Here is a 7,397-nt window from a genome sequence, read left to right as displayed (position 1 = left end):
TGCCCTTGAAATGGGTGTTTCAACAATACAATGACCCCAAGCACACTAGTAAATGAGCAAAATCTTGGTTCCAAACCAACAAAATTAATGCCTCGCAGATGTGAAGAAATCATGAAAAACTGTGGTTATACAACTAAATACTAGTTTAGTGATTCACAGGATTGCTAAAAAAGCAGTTTGAACATAATAGTTTTGCATTTGTAGCGTCAACAGCAGATGCTACTATTATTGTGAACACCCCCATTTCTACTTTTTTTTTTTTTTTTTTTTACTAATAGCCCACTTCATAGCCTTAAGAGTGTGCATATCATGAATGCTTGGTCTTGTTGGATTTGTGAGAATCTACTGAATCTGCTGGTACCTTGTTTCCCATGTAACAATAAGAAATATACTCAAAACCTGGATTAATCTTTTTAGTCACATAGCATACTATTATTCTGAACACTACTGTATATTCAACTGAATACACCACAAAGACAAGATATTTAATTCAAATTGATAAACTTCATTGTTTTTGTGCAAATATTTGCTCATTTTGAAATGGATGCCTGCAACATGTTTCAAAAAAGCTGGGACAGTGGTATGTTTACCACTGTGTTACATCACCTTTCCTTCTAACAACACTCAATAAGCATTTGGGAACTGAGGACACCAATGGTTGAAGCTTTGTAGGTGGAATTCTTTGTCATTCTTGCTTGATGTACGACTTCAGTTGTTCAGCAGTCCGGGGTCTCCGTTGTCATATTTTGTGCTTCATAATGTGCCACACATTTTAATGGGCGACAGGTCTGGACTGCAGGCAGGCCAGACTAGTACCTGCAATCTTTTACTATGAATGCACGCTGTTGTAACACGTGCAGAATGTGGCTTGGCATTGTCTTGCTGAAATAAGCAGGGACGTCCCTGAAAAAGACATTGCTTGGATGGCAGCATGTGTTGCTCCAAAACCTGGATATACCTTTCAGAATTGTTGGTGCATCACAGATGTGTAAGTTGCCCATGCTATGGGCACTAACACACCCCCATACCATCACAGATGCTGGCTTTTGAACTTTGCACTGTTAACAATCTGGGTGGTCTTTTTCCTCTTTTGTCCGGAGGACACAACATCCATGATTTCCAAAAACAATTTGAAATGTGGACTCATCAGACCACAGCACACTTTTCCACTTTGTGTCTGTCCATTTCAAATGAGCTCAGGCCCAGAGAAGGCGGTGGGGGCGTTTCTGGATGTTGTTGATGTATGGCTTTCGCTTTGCATGGTAGAGTTTTAACTTGCACTTGTAGCGACGAACTGTGTTAACTGACAGTGGTTTTCTGAAGTGTTCCTGAGCCCACGTGGTAAGATCCTTTACACTGATGTTGGTTTCTAATGCAATGCCGCCTGAGGGATCGAAGGTCACAGGCATTCAGTGTTGGTTTTCGGCCTTGCCACTTACGTGTAGAAAGTTCTCCAGATTCTCTGAATCTTCTGATTATATTATGCATTGTAGATGATGGAATCCCTAAATTCCTTGCAATTGTACGTTGAGAAACATTGTTCTTAAACTGTTGGAATATTTTTTCATGTAGTTGTTCACAAAGTGGTGATCCTCACCCCATCTTTGCTTGTGAATGGCTGAGCCTTTTGGGGATGTTCCTTTTATATCCAATCGTGACACTCATGTGTTTCCAGTTAGGTGTCCTTTGAACATTCATCAACTTTCACAGTCTTTTGTTGCCCCGTCCCAACTTTTTTGAAACATGTTGCAGGCATCCATTTCAAAATGAGCAAATATTTGCACAAAAACAAAGTTTATCAATTTGAACATTAAATATCCTGTCTTTGTGGTGTATTCAGTTGAATACAGGCTGAAGAGGATTTGCAAATCATTGTATGTTTTTATTTACATTTTACACAATTCCCCAACTTCATTGGAATTGTACAGAGGAACAGATGGTTCATACTTGAATTGTTTGCTTGATAAGAGGGATCCAATAAAATGCGGTGTTGTTTTTATAGTTTTTATTTTTTGTTAACTATGTCTATCTCCTTGGTGATTTCAAGCATTTTTCTGCACCGCGGTGGTAGTGCAGTGGTAAAGTTTCTGTCTGACAATCAGAGCTTTTGTAAATTGCAGGTTTGAATTCTGTGGGTGCCGCATTATTTTTTTTTCACAGCAGCTGTGCGATGTGGTTACACGTTCCCGCTCCGATGGTTTCATGCACACGAAACCATCGCAGCGGGATTGTTCACGCCTTCCCGACCATGTGTCCCTCCCGATGTTGGCTCAGTGTTTTTTGTGGTTTGCTCATACGAGCTGTTTCGCCGTGATTCACCCTGATTTGTACTATGTGTGAAGGGGCCCTTAAGGCAAGAAGAGATGATAATAAAATAAAAGCTTATCGCATGACAGAAGAGAAATATTATTGTTTGTTTTTTTGACACTTTAAATCTTCTGACCAAAAACACAGACCCGCCGTGAAACTGGTGGACATCTGTGATCAAGCAGGGAAGGGGCATGGCAACCAACCACAGTCAAATTATTTTAAGATGCACCAAGTTCACTGAAAAACATTTGGGTCAGTGCAAGGGCATCTTGCCAGCTTTGCACCGGACAAAAACCTGTATAACATCCCGAGATGTTACATCTATAATAACTATAATTTTACAGATACATTATCTAACTCATAAGAAGGAATGCAACTGTTTTTACCAATCCATTACAATATATGTATTACAAATAATTACCTTTGATACAAGATTCCAAATGTGTTCTCCACCTCACGACTCGTACGAGACAACCTGCAGCCGTAGATAATTTCTCTGTTTCTGGGAGCAATGTGAGAATGGTTTCATCAGCCAGGTTCTGAGAGCAAATGTGTCATTGGATACAAAATGATTATTTTATATAGTGTGGCATCAAGGACAAAGCCTGGTGTCCAGCAGGACAAAGCATGTCCCACTGGCACCGAGAATTCCGTGGCAGTGTGGGGATCAAATTCGTGCAGGCGTCAAGGTGCCTTAAGTTTATCCAACTCTACCCTCACCCAATAACCATCTTACCTCAAAATTTCAAAGGTAAATGGACTGCATTATATAGTGCTTTTCCATCTGAATCAGAAGCTCAAACCACTTTACGATGCTGCTTCACATTCACCCATGTGAGGATGCTGCCTCCAAGGTACTCACTACACAATGGGAGCAACTTGGGGATTAAGGACTTTGAGTCCCTTAGTGATTTTCTGGCCTGATGGCCCACTTGACCCATCACCAATGAAATCTCTTAATTTCTGAAATGTCGTTTACGCAGAAAGACTGCCCTCCTCTATCAGTGGGTGGAGGCAATTGTCAGTAGGACCCAGTTAGTTTGGTAAACCACAGAAATTTACAATCAAAGCTTCAACAAAAGTTTATTTTCATAAAAGTCGTGTTACACATATTAGACACAATGAAAAGTCCATTCAAGCCTTTTATATTCCCAAGCACTGTGAAGTTAATATACGACGAGCAATGAATGTCTGTCGAGTCCTCTCATTCAATTGATGTCAAGATGAGATAAATCTACACCAAGGAGCATTACTGATGTGAAGTTCAGATTCACATCATACAGTCCACTGGATAACAGGCTTGCGTCAATCTGACATATAAGAAATGTTGCAGGATTAACGAGCGGAATGCGTTTATGTACATGTGTTTATGTTTATGTACTCGTAAATGTAAAAAACAAAAACTGTGGAGTAAAAATGTATTAAGACTCGAAATTATAATTTACTATTCGCCATTTGGCCTTCTTCCCTATGAGGGTCTTAGCCCTGATGAGGATCACTCTCCTTGAATTATAAACAACAGAAACACAAGTTACAACATTCCATCCTATTCTCATATCCAGTCTTTAAATATGGCCATTATGTTGTACACACACCAAGTTACCAGTTCATTTGTTGCAACACAATTCAATAAAATGGCTCCACTATAATGGTTATCAGTGTAAATTCTTTTCAGGATGTTTCAGAGAAGCCTTTCCTGATTCAGGTCCATTACTGAGCCTGCAGCTGGTGTTCTTGTTGGACTAAAAGAAAAGAAGATGGCTTTTTTTTAGGACCGTTGTACTGGACTGTGTCAGCATGTACAAGTCTACTAAGTAAAGTGGTACCTCAGTGTATGACCTTTGAATAAATACAGATGTACCTCATTAACTCGTGCAAGTTGGGGTCTACAAAATTGAACCACGAGTTATCTGAAATCATGAGTTAATAAGGTTGACCAAAAACATACAGTAGTCTTTATACAGTAGTCTAATTTTTTGTGGTCCACAAATCAACCACGAGTTTAGCCGAAATGCAAGTTACACATATGCGAGTTAACGGGGTTCATCTGTATTGCTGTTGATTCACACACATACAGTATGACAACATAAAAAAAGCAATCCAAAATACCAAAAGCCGTGTATAAATTCTAACACTGAAGCATTATGGCAAATAATGCAGTTTACAGATGCTAATAAAAACGCTAAATAAAGTTTAAAAACATAAACTTATCGTGTGTAATGTTAGACTTATTACAATACAAGCAGATCATAAATTACATAATACATGGTGATGTCAAACAGGACATGTTAAAGATATTACACATCACACATAATTGCATATTTTTCTACTTTTGGTTGTGTGTGTGTGGGGGGGGGGGTAACTACATGATCAGTAACACAAATCACACAGAAATGGTTCTTTTGTGTCCTCAGGGTGAAAGAGAACTTAGCAGGCTTTAGAGCTTTGCACATCATGTTCCTACACTGTGGAACAGTTTGCACCTCGATATTAGAAAGTCCACTTCGAATGAATCTTTGAAGGATAATTTTAAAACATGTTTGTTTTCTGCTGTCTTTCATTAGTTTTATCTTAATTTAACTATACCTGCTTCTCTATATTTTTTATTAGCACTTGATGTATCAATTGTAATTTTTTCCAATTTTAAAATTTTATCATGGACGCAGAAGTTTGATTTATTGTGCACTGATGTTTTCTTATAAAAACTGTAAATGTTACTACTTTAAGTTCTATGTAAATAAATAATTATTATTAAACCATTTTTCTGGATTAAAAAGTAAATATGTCAATATTAGTCAGAGTTTTGTGTTTTTAAAAATTAGCATGTTTTTACAATGAATAACTACAGCCACAAAACAAAGCAAACATATGAAAGATATACTGTACAGTGCATTATTTGTGTAAAATGGCACTGGATAGGGTAAAGACAGTGACCTATGACACATTTGTCCATCGAGTCATCTGTTTTAGACTCATGAAACTGTTTTAGACTCATATCACCCCAATAGAGCGCTTTGCTCTCAGACTGCAGGCTTACTTGTAGTTCCTAGGGTTTGTAAGAGTAGAATGGGAGGCAGAGCCTTCAGCTTTCAGGCTCCTCTCCTGTGGAACCAGCTCCCAATTCAGATCAGGGAGACAGACACCCTCTCTACTTTTAAGATTAGGCTTAAAACTTTCCTTTTTGCTAAAGCTTATAGTTAGGGCTGGATCAGGTGACCCTGAACCATCCCTTAGTTATGCTGCTATAGACGTAGACTGCTGGGGGGTTCCCATGATGCACTGTTTCTTTCTCTTTTTGCTCTGTATGCACCACTCTGCATTTAATCATTAGTGATCGATCTCTGCTCCCCTCCACAGCATGTCTTTTTCCTGGTTCTCTCCCTCAGCCCCAACCAGTCCCAGCAGAAGACTGCCCCTCCCTGAGCCTGGTTCTGCTGGAGGTTTCTTCCTGTTAAAAGGGAGTTTTTCCTTCCCACTGTAGCCAAGTGCTTGCTCACAGGGGGTCGTTTTGACCGTTGGGGTTTTACATAATTATTGTATGGCCTTGCCTTACAATATAAAGCGCCTTGGGGCAACTGTTTGTTGTGATTTGGCGCTATATAAAAAAAATTGATTGATTGATTGATTGATTACAAAGTGGACCATTCTACTGAAAAAATCTGCACATAGAGAAAACCAATGATATGAAACATAAAAGCTAACTGATACGATTTGTCGTTTATAGACTTGAGACTTGCTTCCTACGCAACCACATTAGGGCCTCTATGTCACCCAGACATTTTTACTTTCGTGCAACAGTTTCAGACAGCTTCTTCAGTCTCTTCTTCAGCTCCAGAGGGAACTTCTCATAGCACTTCTTACAGACCGGCTTCATGTCAAACTCCACAAATTTGTTCCTGTGCAAAAAAAAAAAAAAAAGATGATTTACATATGGAATTTTGTCACGCTTACAACATGTTGTATAAACCACGTTTAATACTAACAGACAGTCAGAACCTTATGTCGACCTTGATATCATTCAGTGATCAAAAAGCAAAGAACAACGGCAACATAAATCTCAGTTACACAAGACACATAACCTCATAAATATGTTTGACTGCATATTTGGGTACAAAGAAGCTACATGAAAAAGTAATGTTATAGGCTGGAGATATTGCAGAATGACTTAATATGAAATTCACATGAAACCGACAACGCATTTCAAACCCTGATGAACCACCGCAGCAGCATGGTACATCAAAATAATAAAGACCAGAGTTTTAAGGAAAAATACATCATCACAGATGTGTATTTACAAGTGACTACGAGTATTGTGGGTTGGAATTTTAAATGATTTAATTGCTGACATATTTGAAATACATACCTGTCTCATAATACATTTTTACTATTTGTTCTGGCTGTGGAAAACAGCTGCACTGATCAACTATTTTTCCCACACCAATTTTATTATGTTACATTAATGCACAATTTCAGATGTATTTGGGGCATTGTAGTGTAACAGTTTTTTTTATACTTGTCTGTAAAGTCTGCCAATGAGGTGCTGTTTTCAAACCTCTTTCTCAACTTGTATATAACTGTTAGAAAAAGCTGCTAAAGTTATATACTTGTTAAACAAGCTAATATACAGTGAGGAAAATAAGTATTTGAACACCCTGCGATTTTGCAAGTTCTCCCACATAGAAATTGTGGAGGGGTCTGAAATTTTCATCTTAGGGGCATGTCCACTGTGAGAGACATAATCTAAAAGAAAAAAATACGGAAATCACAATGTATGATTTTTTAAATAATTTATTTGTATGTTACTGCTGCAAATAAGTATCTGAACACCTACCAACCAGCAAGAATTCTGGCTCACACAGACCTGTTAATTTTTCTTTAAGAAGCCCTCTTATTCTGCACTCTTTACCTGTATTAATTGCACCTGTTTGAACTTGTTACTTGTATAAAAGACACCTGTTCACACTCTCAATCAATCACACTCCAACCTGTCCACCATAGCCAAGACCAAAGAGCTGTCTAAGGACACCAGGGACAAAACTGTAGACCTGCACAAGGCTGGGATGGACTACAGGACAACAGGCAAGCAG

General features: G+C 38.5%; 1 pseudogene; it reads right to left on the bottom strand.

Annotated features, from left to right (window-relative positions):
- Positions 1-5,942: 5,942 nt before the first annotated feature.
- The window catches only part of LOC117524260, a 30,529-nt pseudogene continuing 29,074 nt past the window's right edge, over positions 5,943-7,397 (bottom strand).

This window comes from Thalassophryne amazonica, chromosome 14 (assembly GCF_902500255.1).
Source record: "Thalassophryne amazonica chromosome 14, fThaAma1.1, whole genome shotgun sequence".
NCBI classification, from domain to species: Eukaryota; Metazoa; Chordata; class Actinopteri; order Batrachoidiformes; family Batrachoididae; genus Thalassophryne; species Thalassophryne amazonica.
The sequence above is the reverse complement of the archived record's forward strand: the minus strand, read 5'-3'. Positions and strand labels throughout refer to the sequence as shown.